General features: G+C 49.5%; 1 protein-coding gene across 6 annotated transcripts in view; it reads left to right on the top strand.

Annotated features, from left to right (window-relative positions):
• Positions 1 to 24,979, top strand: part of WHRN (whirlin) — an 87,308-nt gene that overhangs the window by 39,762 nt on the left and 22,567 nt on the right. The gene's annotated exons all lie outside the window — the stretch shown is intronic.

The following is a 24,979-nucleotide window of genomic DNA, read 5'->3' as shown; positions in this document are numbered from 1 at the left end:
GAGGGCGGCTACTACGTATTACCTGTTTGATAAGGATCCTCTAAGGGTATTTTTATCTGTGATGGTGGCTGATTTTTACAGCAGTCCTAATGAGATAGGAAAAAATTGAATATTCATATTTATGTTATTACTGACAGTTGAAAAAATCTTAGATAATTAGGGCACATTACAAACAATTCTCAGCCTATAAATTCTACAACTTAGATGAATAGACCAATTTCTTGAAAGATGTAAACTATGAACACTCAGAAAAATAGAAAAACCTGGAGTTCTGTGTATGTGTCAGAGCCCTTGAATTTGTATTCAAAAACCATCCAAAGAAGAAAACTCAGGTCTGAATGCTTTCACTAATGAACCTTTTTGAACAGTTAAGGGAAAAAAAGTACTATGCCGTCTCTTCCTGGAAATAAAAGATGAGACAATGCGGGCCGCCGCCTGTGTGGCTCGGTCGGTTGGGGGTCCAGCTCTTGGTTTTGGCTCAGGTCATGGTCTCAGGGTTGTGAGATTGAACCCTGGATCGGGCTCCGTGCCCAGCAGGGAGTCTGCTTGAGATTCTCTCTCCCTCTCTCTCGGCCCCTCCACCCCACTTACTCTCTCTCTCATAAACAAATAAACCAAAAAAAAAAAAAAAAAAAAAAAAAAAAGATGAGACCGTGCTTGCCAGCCCATTTTGTGAGGCCAACGCCATGTAATACCATGACCAAACACATGCATTGCAAGAAAACCACTGACCACTACCCTTCAGGATATGTTGAGTGCAAAAAATACTCAACAAAATATTAGCAAATCAAATTTAGTCTATAAAAGGAATATCTACCATGACCGAGTGGGGATTCGTTTATCCAAGGAATGCAAGGCTGGATCGACGTGTGAAAATCAGTGTTATTAGCAGACTAAAGGGGAAAAAAAATATGCACGGAAAAAACATTTAACTAAGTTCGATGTCCAGTTATGATAAAAACTCTCAACACACTAGGAATCAAAGGGAACTTCCTTGACTCGATGACGGGCATATCCACACAAACCTCCAGCTAAACGTACTAGGGGTGAGAATCAGCTTGTAAGCATCTACCACAAAGCTATCTTCTAAGAAAGAAAAAGGCTTTCTACTAAGTGCTTTCTTCTAAGATTGAAACGAGGCAAAAATGTCTTCTCTCACCACTCCCATTCAGTATCATTCAAGAAGTTGTCATCAGTGCAGTGAGTCAATAAAAAGAAATAAAAGGCACACAGATATGAAAAGAAGACATGCGACCCTATTGACAAAGACTGATCGTCTACGTGGAAATTTCCAAAGAATCTCCAAAAAAGCTCCTAGAACCAACAAAATGAATTTAGCAAGGTAGAATGATAAGAAAGTCAGCCTACAAAAATCCATTGTATTTCTATAAGCTGACAATGAATTACTGGGATTCAGAATTCATAAATACAGTTTAGAGTAGCACCCGAGTGTCCTCAGGTAGACATAACAAAATACGTGTCATATTTGTATGCTGACAAATGCAAAACAAAAAAGACGTAAATAAACGGAGAGAGACACTGTGTTCGTGGACAGGAAGGCTCAGTGTGATTGAGATGTCAGGTCTCTCTCATTTGATCCGATTCAGTGCAATCCCCATTTCCAATTCTGGTAGGCTGTTTTGTGGCTATTTACAAGCTGATTCTGAGCCTTCAAATGGACGAACAGAGGAACTAGGGAAACCAAAACGATTCTCAAGCAAAGAGCGCTGTTGGAGATCTTGCTCCCTGACGTTGGGACTTACTGTAAGGCTGCATTAAGCAAGGTAGTGCGGGCAGTATTAGAGGACAGACACATGGATCAATGGACCAGAGGAGTGAGGCCAGAAATAAACCTACACAAATACATTTAGCTGATTTTTGCAGAAGCGCAAAGGTAATTCGATGGAGAGAGGAGAGTCCTTTCAACAAACGTGCCGGGACAGTTGGATGTCTGTGTGCAAACAAATGAACCTTTACCCAAACCTCAACACCTTCCATGAAAATGGACTCAAAATGGAGAAGATAAAGCCAGACGACTTCTAGGGGAATACGCAGGAGAAAATCCGTGCCACCCGGAGTAAGAGTTTTTAGATAGAACATCAGAGGCAAGATCCATCAAAGAAAAATTTGACAAACGGCATTTTATCAAAATTAAAAACTTTCGCTTTGCGGGAGACACTTTCAAGAGAGCAGAAAGACAAGCCACAAAGTTGGAGAAAAAAATTTGTAAAGGACTCTCAGAATGGGCGGCAGATGTGGGAGATGGTTCTGTATGGAACTGCAGTGCTGGGCACGTGGCTCCGTGCACTGGTCAAAACCCACAGAACCGTATGCCGAAGGCTGGATTTTACTGTATGTAAATTTTTAAAAATCAGCCAGGCTGTGGGGGGTATAGACGGAGTGCAGACTGAGCCAAATGAAGACAAAGGAATCTAACTGTGTTACTGAGGATTCACACCACCACAATGAGAGAGGGTGGAGAAGAAAGGCACTCGGCTAAGTAATTTTGGAAAACATTGTTTTGACTGATACTGTAAGGCAAAAGGCAAAGAGAACTATACACAAACACTGTATTCCAGGTGGCGGTTTTGGTTGTTTTTTATTTTTTTTCTCAAAAGCATATCGGGGCACCTGGGTGGCTCAGTTGGTTAAGCGTCTGGCTCTTGATTTTGGCTCAGGTCGTGATCTCGGCATCATGAGATCGAGGCCCGCGTTCGGCTCAGCATGGAATGTGGAGCCTGCTTGAGATTCTCTCTCTCTCTCCCTCTCCCTTTGCCCTTCCCCCATCCCCCAAAAAAGCATATGGATTAGGAATTCTGAAACTATTTCATTTGTACACTACGGTTAAAAAGCTAAGCAACTATGTTTCACATAAGGAGAGCCAAGTTCTCACTTTCAGAAAACATTACAAGTAAGGGAAGTAGGAAATAAACCTTGTGGGACTGAATCAAAGGTATCAATATGGACACATTTATCAAAAAGACAAAATATATATATGTGTGCGCATGCAGGTAAATAGACACAGACATACAGCTGTGTGTGTATATGGGTGATTTAAAACACGTGTATAGTTCTTTGCTCTATTCATGGAGAAGGGTGGGAAGCAGGGACACCCCACCTAGTGCCCAGATCTTAATTTCCAAATACTGTTTTCTAAATAAAAGGAGCCTGGGGGTGGGGAGCCGAGATCGGGGGTGGGGGACATGGCGCCTGGGTGGCTCAGTGGGTTAAGCCTTCGGCTCAGGTCATGATCCCAGGGTCCTGGAATCGAGCCCCACATTGGGCTCCCTGCTCAGCCAGGAGCCTGCTTCTCCCTCTCCCTCCACCATTCCCCCCACCCCTGCTTGTGCTCTCTCTCTAATAAATAAAATCTTAAAAAAAAAAAAAAAAAGACCAGGAGTCTTCGTAAAAATGGTGATTCCAGGTCTTGGGCAGGGAAGGTCCAGAGGAGCCCGGGGCATCCTGTGGTAGGTCCCACAAAGCAAGGATGTGCTGCGGGAGGGATCACCGAACCCATCAGCCTATCAGAAGAGCTCCCGGTGGCCGGAGAATGCAGTAAACAGCCATGTGTCCTACTAATGTAATTACATAAAGAACGAAATAAATAGATGAATGAGAAGCAACAACTCTTCCCTGAGGAAAAATTCCCATTAGTAAACAAGAAGGAATAAGGGAGGAGGAAATCGCCATTAAAACATTACATTATAGTAACAGTTGCCGCAGGCAAGATGTGCCCGTGGCTGTTCAACAGCGGGCAGAGGTTTAGACAGAAACAGGATTTAAAAAAAAATTTTTTTTTTGCATAGTGTGAAAACTATCTCTACTAATATATCTTCTATTTGTAAAGATAGACTCCTGGCAGATACCACCTTGGCTATATGAAATATGTGTTTTTAAAAAATCTTGGGGCGCCTGGGTGGCACAGCGGTTAAGCGTCTGCCTTCGGCTCAGGGCGTGATCCCGGTGTTACGGGATCGAGCCCCACATCAGGCTCCTCTGCTATGAGCCTGCTTCTTCCTCTCCCACTCCCCCTGCTTGTGTTCCCTCTCTCGCTGCTGTCTCTCTCTCTGTCGAATACATAAATAAAATCTTTAAAAAAACAAATCTTTACCTTTTCTTTCTTTGCTAGTAAATGTAGTTGTAGAAAAGTCAAGTCATACCCCGAGCCGGGTTGCGGTGACAGCCCGTCCTCCCTTCGTCCGGCCCCAGAACATGACGACGGTCAGCAGTGCGCATGTCTTTCCCGAAATTTTCCTGTCTGTCCTGTGGTACCCACAGTGTCTCAGCGACTCTTCTTGTTCCTTCTGTTCCTTTGATGACCCAACTATCAGCTTTTTAGAAGATTGCTTCCCTTTTTAGTTCAAAACCTGACATCTCTGACTGATCAGATTTTGAGGAAGTTGCTGCCATCTCAGAGCACTGAGATGGGCCTCCCGAAAATCAAAGCACAAACATGGAGCAAAGTGTATTTTAGCGCTCTTGTTGTGATGGCTTTTTAGGACTGTGATCGAATACCTCGTGTTCTCTCTTCTTCTATCGGAGAGAGGGGAAACATGCCAAGGAGAAAGGGCAGAGTGTCTCCTGAGTGCGGCTGTCTTCTCGTCTTCCTTGAGTGGGGTCTGGAGAGAGCCCTGTTGGCTGGGTCCCGCGCCCCCAGCCCCGCACGCACCCCGGGGCCCCGTGGGTCTCTTGTGTTGTTGGAGCACTGCCGGCAATGGAGTGGGTGCCAGGTGCCGGCGGGATGCGTGTGACACAGCACCTGGATCTGGGTCCCCTAGGTGCTCTGCGTGGAGATTGTGTTGAACGGGCAGAGTGGGCGTGAGCGACAGCTGACAGCAGAGACTCCCGGTGCCCATGGGAGAGAAATGGTGACAGCCAGCATCCACAGAATGAATATTCTAGGCCCGGCACCCCACAAAGTGAATTTTATATTCCAACGAATCCCAAAACAGCCCCTGCAGTAAGTCCATGCTGTAATCATCCTTTACAGAAAGATGAGTAAACGGAGGCTCCAAGAGGTCGTCACTTGCTCAAGGTCACGCAGCAAGGAAGTGGTAGAACTGGGCTGGGGAGAGCTGCTCCACCCTTGAACCCTGGACCTGTGTGATGGCCGGGCACTCAGCCCTCCCTGCTCCTTCCCAGGTTCTCAGCCGTCAGCACGTTAGTGACACCTGCCCAGGGTTTCCACACGCTGTGCTTTTGGACTTGGAACCTGGGGGAGGCTTCTGGCTGTTCAGAATCCGTTTAAGTAAAAGCGGGCTGAAAACGGCAGGAGGTACGGCAACCTGAGGTTAGTAATAATCATAATAGGGGACAATAATCATAGAAGGAAGGAAGTTAGGGCAGAGCAGTCTTCTGGCTCTTTCTACTTGACGGTAATAATCATAGTAATCACCAGCACTTGGGGGAGTGCCCCCTTTGGGCCAACCAGGGTGCACAGTGAGTGCTGTGCCTACGCTGAGTCCGACCCTGTAGGGGGCACTAGTGGCACCCCCATTTTAGAGACAGCTGAGGCCCAGAGAGGTTAAGTAACATGGCCAAGGTTACACAGCTAGGAGGTGAAGGAGTTGGTATTGGAACTCAGGCAGGACTGGCGCTTAGTCATAGAGGTCCCATTTCCACCCTTCCCTCCCCTCCGGCCAACCCCGGAGGCTCTTACAGGACTTCAAGAGGTTGTCCCCTACGATGTGGTTCTCGGGCAAACTGGGGGAGGAGCACAGGACAGAGTGATATTTCTACAGTCTGCATAATAACAACGGCCCAAGAGGAGCTGCCTAGTGACCACTCATGGTGGACCCAGTCCATTCTGGGTGCTTTCTGAGTCATGCTGTTCTGTCCCGATTGTCATCATCCCCGGTTTTTTGCACGAAGGAACCCGAGGCTCAGTGAGATTGAGCAGCCCGCCCCACAGCACGCTCTTAACTGGCAGAGAATGGGCGATTCGGACTCGGGGCCCACGGAGGCCACGTGGTCACCTCTGCACACTGTTGCCAACAGCATGGCCGAGCACAGAAGTCTGAAGGTCTGGGATTGATAGCGCAGGTTTGCTTGGGTGTCGGGAAGGGCTTTGTCACATTTCTCTGCCTCCAGATTCTCTGTCAGTGATGTGCAGTCGGCTCTTTCGGCTCCCAAGGACAGATGATCGATATCTTGCCTCCTACTGCCGTGTCATGAACACAGCGGTGCAAGTGTTTGTACTCGTGTGGTTGCAACCTGGCTCTGCAAGAAAGAATACTTAGCTGAGCTGAGGATTGCTGAGCAGTGTCTGTCATGGGTCAGGAAGGGGGACCCGTGGCCCAGATGATTGGATGCACGCTGCCCCCAAGTGAGGGCATGGGCCTACCTCCATTTTTAAGATTATTTAAAAAAAACTTATGGCTACAGCCGTACTTCAGCATGAAAGTGTGATTTGGGGGGGAAATTAATCATAGCAATAGCAAACACTCTCATACCCACGGTGCACCAGGCTCTGACATCATTACCAAACCGTGTCACGTGGTGGCTCGATGCAACCACGCTGGAGTCAGAGTTACTGGCTGTGTGTCGCTCTCTCTCCCTGGACTCCGCTCCCTCATCTGCAAAGCTGGGATAATAATACCTCTTGGGCCGTTGGGAGGACAGAGCCAGAGAATCTTTATAAAGCACGTAACACAAATAAAAGTATTCAATAATCACAGGCTTTAACAATTATTTCTCGTTTTCAGCCTAACCCTGCATTAGTTCTGTTTGTGGATGAGAAAAATGAGGCTGTAAAAGTCCGAGTGATTTGCGAGGAAGGGGCTGGTCAAGGTCATGGGCCCCGCCCTCTCCTCTGACCCCCGGTGACGCGATGTCCACCATGGGCTGCCTCCCAAGCAAAGGACCGGTCTCGTGTGGCCTCTTCGGGATGGAATAACCCCAAGGCTGTTCCTTCTGGTTCCTCAGTGTCATGCCAGACTTGGCCCCCCCAGGACCCCCTTGGGAGGAACAGTGGCAGAGCAGCCCCTCATTGCTGTGGGGACTTGAAAGTCCCCTGACTCTTTCAGCAAGAAGTGGGATAACAACTTTCATGTGATTGCTGAGCTCCAACTTAAAGGACTGGCTTTAATTCCCTTCCAGAGCCTTTCCTTAGGGCTGCCTCTCCCTCAGGGGCACAGCGGCCACCTCACAATCCTGGGCAGGGGTCCACCAGCTGTGTGCAGCTCAAAGTGGGTATCTTGCTTCCCTTCCCAGCACTGTGGAGGAGAAAGTGTGCTTCCTGTAGATTCCAGGCTTTCTTGCTCGTGAGCATGCGTGCCGTCTCCCTATCAATAAATAAAGTAAAATAAAATAAAAAAATAAAATAAAAAAATAAAATAAATACCACCAACACGTGTGCCCTTAGTCCTGTATTGTCAGGATGCAGCGAGCTAATGCATGTGAAGCCCAGCGCCTGGCACATGATAATCTCCCCCAAAACGGTAGCTCTAATTGTGTGGGTGATTTTCACTCACCCCACAAGTGTGGTTGCTGATGGGGGAGACTGGGCTGTGCTGGCTTCTGAAACTCTCCAGCAGCTGATGAAGCTGAGCTGAGGCACATCTTCCCCAAGGAGCCAGGAGGTGATGCTTTCCCGAGAACCCAGCCCATTCCAGGTGGCTGTTCCAGCCTCTCCAGCTGACAGCGCCACGTTCTCCACCCTCCCTCAAGATGCGCTCTTAGTTGGGTTCGTGACCTGGCCTCGGAAGGGGTGGCTAATAAATTGCAAACATTGAAGTTGCTTGGCTTTTGAAGGGGCCCCCGCTAGGGCAGTAATTGCTCCCAGGCAGGCTACTGTCAAAAAGAGAAACACTTAGTTTCTTCAGGGAGGCCTATTAGGGCAGGAGCCCTGCTGCGGCTTGCCCTGGTCGCAGGATAAGGGGAGCGTGTTCATTCAAGTGCCCAGCCTGCCCCGCCCCCCCCGAGCTGTCCTGTCCCCCGGAGGGAGAGATGGCCAGCAGGGGCTGGCTGCAGGTCTCCTAATCCCACATTTCCAGCTGGCTGAGGGAAGGGCCTGGAGTTGCTGAGTGGCAGCTGACTGACAAGGGAGGATTATTAGTGGCCCTTCTGGCCTCCCACTTGCCATGCCAAGTTCAGTGCCTGCACCTTGAGAATGTGCACGGTTTGCTGGCTCTGAGGTCAGCATGCTCCCCCGTTTCATAGGGGAAGTAAGTATCAGTGGGCATCTCCCCAGCCCCTGCCATGGCATAGGGCGCAGGGGGAAGGCTTGGAGAGAGGTCAGTAACCATACTGGGCGGTGCCTCGGGCACTTCAGCGTGCACAGGAATCATCAGGATCTTTGTCAAGTGCATGGGTTGCGGTTATTACCCCTGCACAACCACGCAGAACCAGGACGTGTGCGTAAACCACGGTGCTGCTCACCCCCACTGAGGGCCCGGAAGTGGACAGGGCACAGCAGGGCACGTGGCAGCCCCATGACGTCTCAGGCCACAGCCACAACCTCAAAGTCTGGGCCCGGGAGCCATTAGAAGGCTCTTTTCCTTTCGTGTCTGGAGGTTGGTGTGGGCTGCTGTCTGGGGTCCCCATTCTTCTCTGCGAGGGCCTCCCCGTGCCATCTTTCCACAGAGCTAATTCGGGCTTCCTCCAAGCATGGTGGCTTACACGGGGTGTCTAGGGGCCCAGGTCCTGGGAGAGAGGCAGGTCAAGCTGTATTCTTTCTATGCCCCAACCTCAAAAGGCATCAAGCAGCGCTCAGCTGGGCTCTGTTGTTCAGGGCGGGCACAAGCCCATGCAAGTTCACAGGGGAGGCAGTCACTCTCACTTCCTGATTAGTTTCCTAGGGCTGCTCTACTAAATGATCACAAACTTCGAGCCTTAAAACCACATAAACTTTTTCTCTCTCACTCCTAGAGGCCAGAAGTTGCAAACCAAGGTGTGTCAGCAGAGTCGCACTGCCTCCCAGCGCTCTGGGGAGAACCCTCCCTTGCCTTTTGCAGCTTCTGGGGGGGTCCTGGCCTCCTAGGTGTGTGGCTGCACCCCTCCAGGGTCTGCCTCCGTCTTCACATGTCACATGGTCTTCCTGCAGGTGTCCCTGTGTCTCTGTGTCCTAGCTGTCCCTCTGCTTCCCCTTCTAAGGATCCCAGTCCTCAGATTTGCGGCCCACCCCAAATCCAAGAATATCTCATCTTGAGATCCTTAGTTTAATCACATCTGCAGAGACCCTGTTTCCAAATAAGGTGACATGTTCACGGGTACTAGGGGTTAAGGCCTGGGCATATCTTTTGGGGGCACCATCCACGCCAGCCTCCTGATGGGGAGGGGCAAGGTTCTGAGAGAGGGCACTGGATGTAAAAATTGCTATGGCCATGGGGGGGTGGAGTGCAGTGTGCCCCAGCAGATTTGGGGTGGAGCCTGGGAAGCCGCATTCCTCACAAGCTCCTATCCTAGGTTGTGGGGATCCATGGCCAACACACGGAGCGCAGAGGTGCAGAGTGCCGCTCGCAAATTGCCGACAGGCTAGTGAGGAAGAAGGAAATGTTAAATATAGCAAACTAGCTACCGTGCTATGAATACTGACACTACCCCACACTAGAACACGTCCCATGCACCGCTCTGGGTGGCTTGCATGTCTGAGTTCCTTTCACCCTCGCAGCAACCTTATGATAAGGATTCTTACCCTTGCTCACAGATGTGATGCTCAGAGAGGTTAAACGACTTGCACAAGGTCACACAGCCAGGAAGTGGTGAAGTCAGGACTTGAACCCAGGCAGGCTGACTCAGATTCCTTGTAGTTACCACCACGCTACCCTCCCTGCACTTGGGGGCTGGGGAGGGGGTCATCAGTCCAGGGGAGGAGGACAAGCTGTGGCCGCAGAGAGAACACTCCCACTCCAGCTCAGTCCTGCTGGGCATTCACTAGGTCAACATTGACTTGCTAAGTGCTTGTGCGTGTACCTGATATGCAAGCAGAAACCCAAAGACTCCTTTGCAGAGTGTGCAGTCTGGCTAGGGTGTTGACTGACTGCGGGAGACGAGGCCAGGCAGACAAGTGTAGGAAGAGATCTTCGGGGAGGGACCAGCAGGAGCAAAGCACAGAGACCTGGGCTGGTGTGCTGGGGGAAGGAGGAGCTGACAGAAAGGAGAGGTGGGGGGGGGGCGGGGCATGGGGTAAGGCTCCAACAGCTTTTCGCAGACCTCAGCAGTTGGCTAGACAAACCTAGGGGTGCACGTAGCACTTGGATTGAGCGTATTAAATCCAAAATCAAGGAGCTGTTTGCTGTAAAGGAGACGAGAAGAAGGCCCGAGCTTTCAGAGGGTTGGGTGTCCCCAGACCCACATGGGGCTATGTGCTGGCGCTATTACCCCAAATCGTTTGGGGAACATTGTTGGTTTTTTTTTTTTTTAGCTTTCTTCTCTCTTTTTTGTCCCCCCCAGCTACTGGAGTAATAGATTCAATACATGACACGCACACAAACAGATGTGGAAAGTAGGACCAGATGTCCTACCTCCTTAAGACAGCCTTTACTAGCATCTTTTTTCTTTAAACATAATTCACATGCCATAAAATCCACCCTTTTAAAGTGTACAAAGCTGTGGGTTTCAGTATATTCATGAGGTTGTACAACGAACATCACTGTCCAGTTCCAGAACATTTCCATCATCCTCCTCAAAAAAAAATCCTGGGGCACCTGGGCACAGCTCAGTCAGTGAAGCATCTGCCTTTGGCTCAGGTCATGATCTCACGGTGCTGATCAAGCCCAAGTCGGGCTCTCTGCTCATCGGAGAGTCTGTTTCTCCGTTTCACTCTGTGCTTGCTCTCTCTCTCTCTCTCTCTTCTCTCTCTCAAGTAAATAAATAAAATCTTAAAAAAAAAAATCCTATGCCCATTAAGCAGTCATTCCCCATTTCTGATTCTGTAGATTTGTCTATTTGGGACATTTCACATCAATGAATCATAACGATGTGGCCCTTGTATCTGGCTCACTTAGCATAATGTTGTAGCACATCTCAGTAAATGCCTTTTTTATGGCTGAATAATATTCTGATGTGCGGCGGAAGCACATTTGTCTGTCCGTGCACTGGTCAGGGGACACTCGGATTGCCTCCATTGGTTTGCATCTCGATGCAGTTTCCTTCGTCCCTTTCCCTGTATGCTTCTACACGATTGATATTAACACGGCACGTACGACTGTGCATCCTGTATTTTTCACTTGCATTTCCCCCACGCAATTAGGCACTTCCCAGAAGCGCAATTTGTAATAGCTGCATGATAATATTCCATCCTGTGGCTGAATTATAATTTACCTAACCATTCCCTTGAAGTCAGCTGTGTAGTTGTTTCCAATTGAAATAAGGTTTTAAAAGGAGCAACAAATGAGAGAAACCTCAGAGGATTGTTCCAGAAAAGCTTAAACCGCCTCCAAGCCTATCTGTGCCAGCAGGCTGCTAAGCTCAGTGGGGGAACGAGAATGATTTATCCTGAATTGCTAAGAGACATGGGTTGGACTGGGTGATATAATGAAGATTCTTCTCCAGGGTTGCAGAGCAGGCTTGCCAAGGGCCCAGCGCATTCTTCCCCAGGCGCCCAAATGTCGAGGGAGATGTTATGTCATGCCCGCCACCCCCCACCCGGCCCCCGCCCCATGATTTTTACTTTTCTTTTTAGGATTGTTTTTCTTTCTTACCTCAGCAATATGGTCTTCCCATACTATCTCGAAAGCACAGAAAGTGAATAAAGAGCTTGAAATGAAAATTGCTTGCCTTAACTAACCAGAGAATGATTCCAGAATATCAAGGACTTGTTTTTAATTTCTGAATACGTCTAGTGAAATAACGAGATCAGGTTTTATCCTTTGGAAACTTAATTTCTCTAATTAGCAGAAAACCTTCGAGTTTGGCCGTTCCTGGTACATTTCCTTTGAGCATCTCCCAAATAAAAGGGAAAACACTTTTTAATTGAGATGTGACTGACATGTAACATTGCATACGTTTAAGGCGTGCAACGTTTCAGGAAAAAAAAAAGAAAATCACCTGGACTTCACGACTCAGAGGCGCCTCATGTGAACATTTTGGCATATTCCTTCCCTGCCCCTTTATAATAGAGTTGAAGACCCCAAGAGATGGCAGCGTTAAGATAATTTCTAAAGCCTGGATTCAAAAGTAAAGCACGTCTGCTGGGGAAGATGGAGAAAATCCCACACTTCAAGGAAAAACCACTGCAACAATTTCGGTATCCACCCTTCTGGAGCGTTCCAGTTCACACGGATAAAAGTAGTTCTGCAAAACTGGGCGGATTATTTGCTTTCCCCACCCTCCGTGATGCTGGAGAATTAAGATTCTCTGTGTCAGGAAAACCTTTGCAGAACCGTAGGTACGGAGTGGCATTTATGGGATCTTGTTTTTGTGTTTTTTAGAAGGGAAACATACGGGTCAATCCCTAGTTACATGGATGGAGAGAAGGCATGGGGGAATGTGCAAGACACCGTCATTGATGATTACTTTTTTTTTTTTTAAGATTTTATTTATTTATTTGACAGAGAGACAGCCAGCGAGAGAGGGAGCACAGCAGGGGGAGTGGGAGGGGAAGAAGCAGGCTCCCAGCAGAGGAGCCTGATGTGGGGCTCGATCCCATAACGCCGGGATCCCGCCCTGAGCCAAAGGCAGACGCTTAACGACTGCGCCACCCAGGCACCCCCGATGATTACTTTCTAGTCTCAGTCTGAGAGCCTGAGATGGGGTTTTAAGGGTAGGGGGCTTTAGGGAGCACAATTTGTACAGTTTTTATATACCCCCTCTTTTTTTTTTTTTTCTTACTGTTTGACTCTTTCCACTCTGTGGTTTTGTAATTTTTAAGAGGTTTCACTGGAAAAAATTAAAAATATTCTACAACATTGTTCTCTATGGTTTTACGCTCTCACTGTATAGATAAACCATATGGTATTTGATGGATTCCTAGACATTTAGGAGGGCGTCCGAATTATTTTTCTTTTTTTGGTAATTTTTATGTTTTGCGTAGCCACAATGACTTTCTTGGGGTTAATTCCTAGATGTAAAGCTGCAAAGGTTTTGCGCCATTTTGTCAAATATTTCTTAGCAAGTTTGAACCAACGTGCCCCCAGTTGGCAAAGTGCCAGATGCCCTGTTAACCCTTCCTCACCCAGCCAGGGCGGTAGAAACCTTTCAGTGTTCAGTTCTCTTTGGCTGAGTGCCTGCCATGTATCGAGCACCAGCCATGTCGTAGGCAGAATAAAGGGCCCCAAGGATGTCTACATCCCAATCCCCAGAGCCTCTGACTATGTTGGGTTACATGACAAAGGGGAATTACGATTGCTCATCCACTGACCTTCAGATAGAAGGGGAGGGATCTTGGATTATTCAGGTGGGCCCAATGGAGTCACAATAGCTCTTTAAAGTTGGGAGGAAATCAGAAGAGAGAACCAGAGAGATGGCCATGGGAGAAGAACTTGGCTGGAAGAGGCTGGCTCTGGAGGCAGAGGAATGGGGCTGCCAGCCAAGGAGTGGGGGTGGCCTCTAGGAGCTGGAAAAGGCAAGGAAATGGACTGTGCCCTCAAGTGTCCAGGAAGAAAGGAAGCCCTGCTGAGGTCTTGATCTTAGCCCAGTGAGATCCATGTCAGACTTCTCGAGAACTGTAGGATAATAAATGTGTTCTTTTAAGCCCCTAAGTTGGGGGTAATTTTTTCACCTGTAATTTGTATAGGAAACGAATACAGTGCATACCGCGTCCCCGACACCTAGCATCATGCTGGCCCTTAGGAGATGCTTGGCTCTCATCCAGATGGTTTGGTGTTTACTCATTTGCCCAATTTTAGAAGACACAAAAGTGGTCTTCGCATTGCCCCATGAGTGCCCCTGTGCAAAGCAAACCTAGGTAGATTTTCTGCTATTTCTGCAGTTCCTTTTACCTCTAAACTGAGGGGTTCTAGGCAAAGGACTGTGTTACTTGGGTCATTTCTTTTTCTTCCTCTGCGGGGTTCTGTTATCCATTCGACACGGGTTCATTTTTTCTGCAGGCATTCAGTAGGGTTTCTCCCACCTTTGTTGCTTTAATTTTACTTTTTCAGTAACTGGAACATCAAAGCTGTACCCCAAGAGGTATGCTCAGAGTACCCCTTCTCCCCGCCTTCCCTCCTACTCATTCCCACCCGCTCCTGGGAGGTCACCAACTCAACCAGGCTGTTCTGTCACTGTGTCTTTGTGCAAAAATAGGCAGATACCTACATAGCGTCCTTCTTTCTTATCCGAAAGGTGGGATGCTACAGAGATTGTTTTGCACCTAGGTTTTCCCAAAATTGCTTATCCTGGCAATCCCTGCCTGTCAGTGCCCGGGAATCTCTGTCATTCTTTTCCACAGCTGCATCGCTCCCCCGCCCTCCCCCACCCCTGTGCGATTGCACCTGTTGCCTCATTCAGCCGCTCTCCTCTGTACCTGCACTTAGGCTGTTTTCAGTATTTTACAACGACAAACAACGCTGCAAGAATAACTATGCGCATAGGTTTTTTCTTACTTTTCGAAGTGTTTCTTCAGGGTACAGTTCTAGAAGTGGGATTTCTGGGTCAGACGGTAAACACATATATAGTTTGTTGGCTGGCGTTCAGTTGCACTCCGTATGTGCTACTCCGCCGGCATTCCCACAGCTCACCGGACAGGTGCTCTCAGGTTTTTAACTGTTTCCAGTCCCACAGGCGAGAGATGGTATTTTTTTTTTTTAAGATTTTGATTTTATTTATTTATTTGACTGAGCGAGAGAACGCATGTGCGAACCCAATCAGGGGGAGTGGCAGGCAGAGGGAGAGGGAGAAGCAGACTCCCATCGGAGCAAGGAGCCTGATGCGGGACTTGATCCCAGGACCCCGGGATCATGACCTGAGCTGAAGGCAGACGCCTAACCGACTGAGCCACCCAGGCACCCCCAAGAGATGGTATCTTCTTGTAGCTTTGTCCTGCAGTCTTCTTTGTAAGTGATGTTGAACATCTTTTTTTCATAGGACTAAGGACCATTTTTATTATCTGTAACTTGTTCAGTTCTTCCATTATCTTTTTGCGATCAGAATTTTGGATTTTTTTTCCTCTAAAATTTAAGAATTCTTAATATATTAGGGCTAATTAGCCTTTTATCCGTGATCTATATTACAGATTTTTTTTCTCCCTGGTTGTTGTTTTCTTTTGACTTTACTTTTGAAGTTTTTTTTTTTCCGTGTGAAAGTTTTTTCTTAATCATCATTTGGTTTAATTGTCAGTCCTTTCTTTTGTGAAATCTGAGTTCTCTTTAGAAAACTTTCCCTTAATCCCAAGAGATAGACGATTGTACCCATTTTTTTCTTCTAATACCCTTAAGTACGTTTTCCCCCTACAGCTCTGATCTGTTTGGCATTGATTCTTGTGTAGGATACGGGATATAGATCGGTTTTATCTCTTTTCCAATGGCAACTTAGTTATCCCTGTACTACATATTAAAAAACCCAGCTTTGCCGTGGAGCTTTGCAATGTCACTTTTATCATATACTCCATCCCTGTGTGTCCCTGGAACTATTTCTGGTCTGTTCTGCTGTCTGTTTCTCTAGTCATGAGTCCGTGCCCTACCATCTGAATTATAGAGGCTTAGAGCAGACTTTAGTATCTGTTACATCTTCTTGTAGCCGTTCTGTTTCAGGGTTTTCGTAACCATTTTTGTATTTTGATTTTTTTTAACTATTTTATTTATTTATTTGACAGAGAGAGAGAGAGAGAGCACAAGCAGGGGTTGCTGCAGAGGAAGAGGGAGAAGCAGGCTCCCCACTGAGCAGGGAGCCCAACACGGGGCTCAATCCCAGGACACTGGGATCGTGACCTGAGCCAAAGGCAGACGCTTAAGCAACTGAGCCACCCAGGCGCCCCTTGATTTTTTTACTGTAAAAAAAAAATTAATAGATTCATCTTTAGAGCAATTTCAGATTAACAGAAAGACTGAGCAGAAAGTATGGAGTTCCCGTATGCCCCTTTCCACCCATACCCCCCCCAGCCCTTCCCACAACGGGTCCCCCTATTATTAACATCTTAGGTGTGGCACATTTATTACAATGCTGAGCCAATATTGGTCGTACTCTTGGTGTTGTATACATTTTATGGGTTTTAACAAATGTGTGATGCCAGGCATTCACCATCAGAGTCTCATACAGAAGAGTTCCACTGCCCGGAAAATCCCCCCTGCTTCCCTTATCATCCCTCCCTCCTTCTCTGGACCCCTGGCAACTCTGATCTTTATCTGTCTCCATGGTTTGCTTCTCCCTGAATGTCCTAGGGTTGGAATGTACAGTGCGTAGCCTTTTCACAGTTATACACACAGAAGGTTCCTGTAGGTTTATTTTTTCACATGGACTTTGATATCCGCTTATCCAACAAAAAAGTTGATGTCTTCATTGGGATAATGTTCCGTTTCAGCTGAGCGAGAACTGACATCCTAAGGATGCTGAATCCTTTCCAGGAACAGGGGAGTTTTTTCCTCCCTGTCAAGTTCGTTTTGAGTGTTTCAGGTTCTCGTCACCTAGGTGTTGCATGCTTCTTGTTACATTTCTTTTTAAGTATCTCCTCTCTTCCGCTGCTCCTATAAACGGGGCCTCCCCTGCGGGCACATCTTCTGGCCGGTCACTGCTCGTGTGTGTGTGTGAAGGCTGGGGGCTTGAACTTGACAACTCTTGATTCTTGCCGGTCTGCGGAGTGGCCCCAAGCAGGGCTGGGTCCTGGGAGGCCTTGGGCCTGTGACATCTCAAGTCCTCACCCCGTGTTCTGTCTTCCAAAATGAGGGACTGAGTAAGTGTGCGCCGTCTCCCAGAGTGTAATTCCAGCCGAAACCGAGTGGTGATTCGTGTTTTTACAAAACTCTTTGCCTTCCATTTGATTGAAAAAAAATGGGACGTTCTTTCCCTGCCACGGTGTACAGGCTCGGGCTGCAGGCACCCAGCTCTCTACGTGCCCAGGTCTTGTCAAACTCAACCTTTACAGAAATGGGAAGTGTCTCCTGCCTGTCTGCAGAAACCGGAAGGGGCCAGGGGACTAGCCTGCTTGTGTGTATATGTGCTCGTCGTTCACTGAACTGTTTACTCACTTGTTCACTGAGGCTGTCAGGCATTTGTTGGCCTCTCACATGCCATGCAAGGCGGATGCAGCTCACTGGCCCTGAACTCAATGCTTCCAGCTCAGCATGATGTCAAGCCATGGTAAGAGCTGTGGGGCGTGCTGCCTCAGTGCTCTGGTGGGGACCAGATACACCTGTCTTGGAGGGGGTAATCAAAGAAGTCTTCTTGGAGGAAGTGTCAATTGAGCTGAGATCTGAAGGTCAAATAGGAGTCATCCGGGTAAGGAATGGAGGGAAAAATCTTTTGGGCAGAGAAACAGCATATGCAAAGGCCCTGAGGTGGCCAAAGGCTCCATCTGTTCCTAGAACTGAGAGAGAACAAGTGTGGATGGATCAGAAAATGCTGGGGGAGAAAAGTGTGAGATGGATTACCAAGGTAAGACCCCTCCCAGGCTAGATTAAGGAGCTTAGAAGTCAGTGAGGAGTTTTAAGGAAGGTATGACAAGATCAGATTTGCAGTTTAAATTGATCCCGTTGTGGGTGCCTGGGTGGTTCAGTCGGTTAAGCGGCTGCCTTTGGCTCAGGTCATGATCCCAGAGTCCTGGGATCGAGTCCTGCATTGGGCCTCCCTGCTCAGCGGGGAGCCTGCTTCTCCCTCTCCCTCTGCCCCCCCCCCGCTCATGCTCTCTCTCTCTCTCTCACTTTCTCTTTCAAATAAATAAAATCTTTAAAAAAAATTAAATAAAATCTTTGCTACATAGGGAGGCATATTAGTTAGGGTTTTCCAGAGAAACAGAATGAGAGAGGTACGTAGATAGACAGTAATGAAATTTATTACAGAGGAGTTGACCCATGTGATTCCGGGGACAGAGAAGTCCTACCCTCTGCCATCGGCAAGCCGGAAACCCAGGAAAGCCGGTGGTGTAATTCAGTCCAAGTCCAAAGGCCTGAACCAGGGGAGCCGATTATGTAAGTCCAAGAGTGAAGGCTCAAAGATCAGGGGCCGGTGATGTAAATCTTGGTCTGAGTCCTAAGGCCTGAGAACCAGCAGCACTGCCTTCCAGCGGCCGGAGAAGATAAGGTCTCTCCACTTGAGCAGAGAGAGTGGATTCAGCCTTCCTCTGCCGTCTGGTTCTCCTCAGGCCCTGAACCTTCCTTACTCAGTCGACCAATTCAGATGCTAATCTCTTCCTGAACACCCTCACAGACACTGCCAGAAAGAATGATTTCCCAGCTACGTGGGCATCCGTTAGGCCGGTCAAGCTGACACCTGAAGTTACCCATCAGAGAAGTGTGTTGGAGAGAATGCTGAGGGTGGGAGCAGAGAGGTGGGTTAGCAGCCATGAACAGTGGTCCAGGCGAGGGTTCTCGGTGGCCAGGACCCGGGCGTATGAGTGGAGATGGAGGGCAGTGAATGGATTAGAGACTGTTCTAAGGAGGGTGATGGGCCTAATAGGCTTGGAGGTTTGGGGATTGAGCACTGGGGTGGGAGCCCTGGAGAAGGTCAACACCAGCGTGGAGAACTGTCCGTTCAATATGGCAGCCACCACGCTCACACACCTATGGAAATGCATTTTTAATTTTATGTAAATTCTAAATTCAGTTAATTTAAATTTAAATAACACTGGCTACTGTGTCAGACAGTACAGATAGGGAATATTTGTATTATTGCAGGAAATTCTTTTGGACAGAGCTGTTTGCAAGTGCCTTTAAGTATCTGAGTGGAAATGTTGAGTGGACAAATGTAAGTCCGGGGCTCAGAATAGCAGCTGGGCTAGGTTCAAATCCTGCGGTGCAATGTGCTTGCTGGGTGTGCTTGGATAAGTGACTTCACCTCCCCGAGTCTCGCTACCCTCGTCTAGAAAACAGGATATTCCATCCCGTGCCTCGTGCAGTGCTGCGTTAAGCCTAGAGCTCAATTGTGGGAGGTGGCTGGCCCTGAGAGGCACTTGGTGGGCACCTGGTACTCCCCCTGGGTCTGACCTTTGTTATTGCTCTGATGTGTTTACTTGGACAAAAAGAACCCCGGAGAGGCTTCTCCACCTTCGCTCTGACTTTGATGCAGAGCAGGACCTTGGGCAAGTCCTTTCTCGTATCTGGCCTCAGTTGTCCCATTGGTGATGTGGGTGTCAGAGCAGCCCCTCCTGCCAGGCTGGCCCACATCCCCAAGAGAGTAAGCAAGTACGGACAGCGGCTAAGCTAGTGTCACAAGAAGGAACCAGAAGGAGGCGGGGGACCTACCAGAAGTCAGCATACATCAGCTTTGCCATTTCCGTCCGTGGTATTTCTGGTGGGATTTTGCCATGTGAGAGCGCTAAGCCAGAGGCTAGTGTGAAGAGCTCACCCAGACCAGCCCATGCCCCCATTTGGCTTCAGGAGACTTCTTACCATTTATCTTGATCCTTTTTTTTTTTTTTTTTTTTAATATGGACGAGGTTTACTGACTTCTGAACTGTTGGGAAAAACTAATGTTGTCTCATTAAAACTGCATTGCTCACTTGTACCAAACCCCCCCCCCAAAAGCCTATTAAAGTTTCATACCTGACATGGAAGACTATTAAAGATTCATAATTGCAATAAAATCCTTTAGTAGAATTTGAATTTTCATCATGGTAATGCTACAGTCAGTGGGATTCTCATTTGGGGAAGCTGCAAAAGACATTTCAGTAAAGACTGGGGAAGGCAGTGAAGAAGGCCCTGAAGGTGCTCCCATCGGGGTCCTTGTCCAGCGGCTGGCACTGGGGCTCGTGTCCCGAGGGGATGGACTCCCATCTCCCAGCTCAGCGTGCGGATCGAGTTGTTGGCAGGTTTCTCTCCTGGCTACCTCTGGGAAGGGAGCTCAGAGCTACCGCCATCCTGCCACGGGTTCTTTTGGCTCATTTGTTTTCAGTTCCCTTCACCAGGCAGGAATAGAGCACCTACTGTGTGCATGACCCGAAGCCTGAAGACAGAAGGATAGGCTGGTTTTCCTTAAAGGAGTTGTGACTGGCTCAAGCAGGGGCTTTGCAGGCTGGGAGAACGAAGGCTACAGCCCAGCTCCGGTCACTTCACTTCCTGGCCTCAGTCACCTCATCTGTAAAATGGGGTGTAGGTATGGTCAAGATGTGGCTCAGAGGAGGGGTCACTTCAGCCATGTAGGCATGGCTTCTCAAAAATGCAGCTAGCATTTATCAAGCACTTACTGGATGCTGTAGATACCGTTTTACCTGCTTCATATATGTCTGTTCAGTAAATGTCCATCGAGCACCCTACTATGTGCCAGATGCTGTTTTAGGCTCTGGGGCTACAGTGGAGAGTTTATTAAGTCATTCAGTCCTCAAACCCACAAGGGTAGGCGCTGATGCTGTCCCCATTTTCCAGGGAAGGCAACTCAGGCACAGAGAGGGTAGGGCAGTTACCCAAGGCCACACAGCTGGGATTAGACCCCGTGGGCGACTCCTCTGTCTGTGTTCCTGACCTCACGCCGCATGCCCTGTAGCTTAGTCTGTGTCATTCTGTAGCACTTGGTGGCCTTATTTCGTTTTGAGGGAAGATATGCTTAGAACAGTACATTCGTTTTCCTCGGGTGTCTCGGGGAGTAAGAGGGGACCACCCCATCGAGGTGGGTCACTCCCAAGCCTGCCAACACTCTGTGCTGCTTGCTCCTCAGGGCTCCTGTGCCTGTCTCACACCCAGAGGACGTGAACTCCTACTTCCAGGTGGTTGGCCACGGTCAGGGGAAACCAGTGTCCTGTCCTTGTTGAGGTCTCTTTGTGCCCTCCTCAGTGTCCCTGATCTGAGCCTGTCATTTGATGGGCTGTGAATGACAGAGGAGTTTAAGGCATCTTTCCTCTGCCTTAAAATAAAGGGCGTTCCCGTGGTCCGCCCCCAGCTCCTCCATCACTGGTGATAAACAGGGTGCCCGTGGTGATAAATAAAATAAAGCCACCTTTATTCGTTTATCCTTCTGTGTCCTCCCCATCGGCATCCGGTTTGCAAGCTGAGCAATATTAGACACTCGATCACACTGCGTGTGTCTCTCCTTTCTCCAGGGGGTCGTGTCCTGCTGAGCTCGGGCTGGCGTGGCTGTCTTCTTGCTCAGAGCAAGAGCCTCAGAGCCTGGGCTTTGCCAGGGCTTCGCTCCGTGGCCCTAGACACGTCCCCATGCGGTCTGGGCCTCAGTCTCCCCATCTGTAGGAGATTTTGGAAGACCCTGGCGGCCATAGCATCTTTGTCTTCCTACTTGGTGCCTTGTTTACCCACATTGTCTAACTCAGGACTAGCTTCAGAGCAAGGAACAAACACATCGACTCTTCGTCTTGCGGGGGAAGAGCCCAATCAAGGCCTTTAAACATGGCCACCTCCAGCTTCACATTGCCCAGACCCAGGGAAAGGGGCAGGTGGGAGGTGGGGAGGATGGGTGTCTCCGTTCTCTTCACTATTTACTGAATGTCTCCTGCGGGCCAGGACACACCAGGATAAAGGAGGCAGCAGCGTGAAGAATGTGCAAACAGCCGGGCTCCAATGCTGGCTCTATTTTTCCCATCCTGTGTGACCTTGAGCAGGTCACATGACATCTCGGAACCTGTCTCCTCCGTTTGGAAGGGAAGCGAATGAAAAGCCGTCAGAATGCTCTCATGTGCCAGTGGTCCCACTGGATCCTCGTGGCCTCCCAGGCCTTGCTGGTAGCATCAAGCCCATTTTACAGACAGAACACTGAGACTCGGAATGTACCCAAGAGCAGTGCAGGGCCACACCACACCTATTGCACGGTTGTCTGGCTTCAGAGCCAGGGGCTTCTTTCTGCTGCACCGTAGGGACGGGACTCCACTCCCCACGGGCCACATGGGGCTCTGAGCAGCCGGGAGATGCCGGGTTTGTTGGAAGGGGCTTGTGGACTCTCAGTGGTGGTGAGCATGCAGCCCCCTGTGCTGACAGGGCTGTTGGACCTGGGAAGCTTTCCGGCGAGCAGAGGATGTGAAGAGAACGGACGTGAGGCATGGGAGCATCTCAGACCCACTCGGTCTGTGGGAGGCTGCCTGGGGGCTCGAAGCCAACCCTGCTGGAACTTGGGTTTTAAAACAGACACTGGAAGAAGAAGAAAGACAGAAGAAGATTGGAAGGAGATTGAGAAGATGGGCTCACGTCCCCCCCCAATCCAGGACGGGTTTCCCAAACGCAACTCCCTTTTCACACCTGTTCCCCTGGTGGGCTGCCCACGGACCCCACGCCGCCTCCCACAAATCCAGTAGAGATGTATTTATTCAGCAGGTATGAAGGGAAACGACGCAGCGACCTTGTGACTTCAGGGCCGTTAATGCTGAGCACGGGGCTGCTAATTCACAGCAGGTCATTCACGGCACTGCGTAAATGACAGGTGCCAGGCTCAGGGCCAGGAAGAATAACGGGAGTTTGGACACCACTCTGCTAAATCAGTGCCCACCCCAAAAAACCATTGTCCCCCCCCATCTCCCCGTTACTGACACCGTACCCAGGGTTGTCAGATTTAGCGAATCAAAACACAGGATGTCCTTTTATATTTAAGTTGCAGATAAGCAAGGGATTCTTACGTTAGCGTCCCTACTTGCCGGGCAGTATTTGAGATGTTCCCCGCCAAGCCTCTCCAGAGGGCCAGGTAGATGCTTGTGGAATTGACTCGTCCCTCCCCTGGCTTCCCCGCCTCCCTCCCCTCCCCCGCCCCAGGACCTGGAGGGAGAGGCTCGGGCCCAAAAGGATGCCCTGACGCATCCGGTCTCTCAGATGCTAGTTCCTTTAATTAAACTGTTGGGATGGAAATAAAGTGTGTGGGGAAGATTAAAATTGATTCCCTTAGCTTAACAAAAGCCAAAGCCCTTGAGAATGATACTTAAGGAAGCGGAGCCCTCGAGCAGATGGGAAGTGCAGGCTGGGCCGGGGGGCTGCGGGGTGGCGGGGTGGGCTCATGCTGGCGAGAGGGCAGAGGTGGAACCACTGGCACACGGGAGGCCGTGTCGTGACGTCGGTGCAGGGGGGCCCGGCAGGAGGGGCCGTCCGCCCTCAGCAAGGTCCGTGTGCCCACAGAAGTCCTTCGTCACAGCCCTGCAGCTCCATACTGGGGAGGCCAGGACGGGGCTGCCGAGGCAAGGTGGGAAGTACAAAACCCATACCTTCATGCACAAGCACTTACGGAGCACTGGCTGTGTGCCAGGCCCAGCCGCTGAAGTTCTCAGGAGCCTGGGTTCTCAACAAGGGAGCTCAACGAGGCGGCAGGCGAGAATTGTAGGTATCGCTGTTAGCCCTGGGAAACAGATGCTGATGACCGGAGACATTTGGAGGAGGGCAGTCCTGGGCTAGCACCATTTTTACATCTGAGGAAACTGAGGCACAAGAGCTTTTGGGAGGTTTGCTTGAGCTCACGTGGCACGAAAGTAGCAGAGTCAGGATTTGAACCAGGTCTGATGTCTTTGAAACCCTTAACCTCCTGTATTGTTGAGGGGGGTGATCATTGAGGTTTTGAAGCAGGGAAGGATGTCACGCAAACAAAACGTTGAGGGAAAGTCGATCAGGTGCCGGGTCTGAGGCCGGTTTAGAGGTTAATACACGGAGAAGGGGTGCTGGCTCAGGAACCTCTGTGTGAGGAGGAGACCCAGGTTGGGGGGCCACCAGGGATGGAGGGAGGTGAAGATTGGGTGAGAGCGGCTGATGGGTTACCAGGGGAATAAAGGCAGAGTTGATGATGAGGCGAGTTTTCAGATCTGGGTGCTGAGGGCAGGGCTAGGGAGCGATGTGAACATGCTGGGTTTGAAGCCATGCCATGTGTCCCCAGGCAGAGCTCCTGTCGACAGCTCAGTACGAGAAAGCATGAGGGCCTTGGGGCCGTGCTGACCTGGGTCTCTGTCCTAGCTGTCCTCTTCACTGGCTCTGTGACCGCAAACTATTTACTTAACCTCTCTGAGCCTCTGTTTTCTCTCTGGCGGAGTGGAGAGCAAGGATACCACCTTTGCAGGATGTTAAGGATATCAAATAAGGGGAAAAAAATACGTAAAGGGATGAACAAGGTACTCGGCATGCAGTTGGCATCTGGTAAATAGTGGCATGAAATTTGGGGCCCCAGGCTAGTGTCATGTTCTGGTCCCCACTGGGCTGTGGCAGAGATGGTCCTGGTGCTAGGAACAGGTGTCTGACTTTTCAATCATGTGATGGATTTTTGTTGAATTCCAACTGTGTGCCGGGCCCTGGGGACGCAGTGTGGGAAAACCCAATTATAGCGCAAATCTGAGCCCACTCTCGAGTACGGTGGCACGAGAGCAGGAGCGGGGCTGTCTCGCCCAGCACGGCAGCCCAGCACGGAGCAGGGCACCTGCTCGGTGTGCAGTAAACATTGCATGGGCTCGCCGAGGCAAACGTGCTGCGGGACTTCTCAGAGCACCTCCAAGCTGGTGCAGAGGGGAGATGCAAAGTCTGAGTTTGCTTCTGCTTTCTGTACCGGAAACTCCCCCACCTGCAGGCAACGCCTTAAAGCAAAGACGAGAAACTGGGGACCAGGGTTCTGATTCTCCATCTGGTCATCAGGTCTTCTTTTATCCTCTCTTTCTTCCACATTCCCGCCCGTGGCTCACCTTTTCCAAACTCTGCTTTGAAAAATGCTGGGGAAACCCCCTGGGGGTTGATCCTGAGCCATCAGCAGGCTGGGAAGCTGGGGAGAAGGAAAAGCAGGCGGGGACGATTGGCATTATGAGGCTGCCCTGCAAGGCAGGAGCAGCCTGGCCGCCCCTTCCCCGCCGCGGGCTCAGCGCCCCCTCCAGGAAGAGCAAGGAAGAGAAGCAGCGGACCCTACCGAGAGGAAGGGCGCTGGGAGTCTGTCAGACTCCCCAACTCACTTTTGGGCAGCGTCCCTTCCAGCTCTTGGAATTCTGTCACAGGTTTATTTTTATGGGAAGGCTACTTTTTTTCCTTTTATTTTTTAATCCTTTCACTTAAAAAAAAGTGTT

The sequence above is a fragment of the Ailuropoda melanoleuca genome, chromosome 7 (genome assembly GCF_002007445.2).
Source record: "Ailuropoda melanoleuca isolate Jingjing chromosome 7, ASM200744v2, whole genome shotgun sequence".
NCBI classification, from domain to species: domain Eukaryota; kingdom Metazoa; phylum Chordata; class Mammalia; order Carnivora; family Ursidae; genus Ailuropoda; species Ailuropoda melanoleuca.
This window is presented reverse-complemented; position numbering and strand designations above follow the sequence as displayed.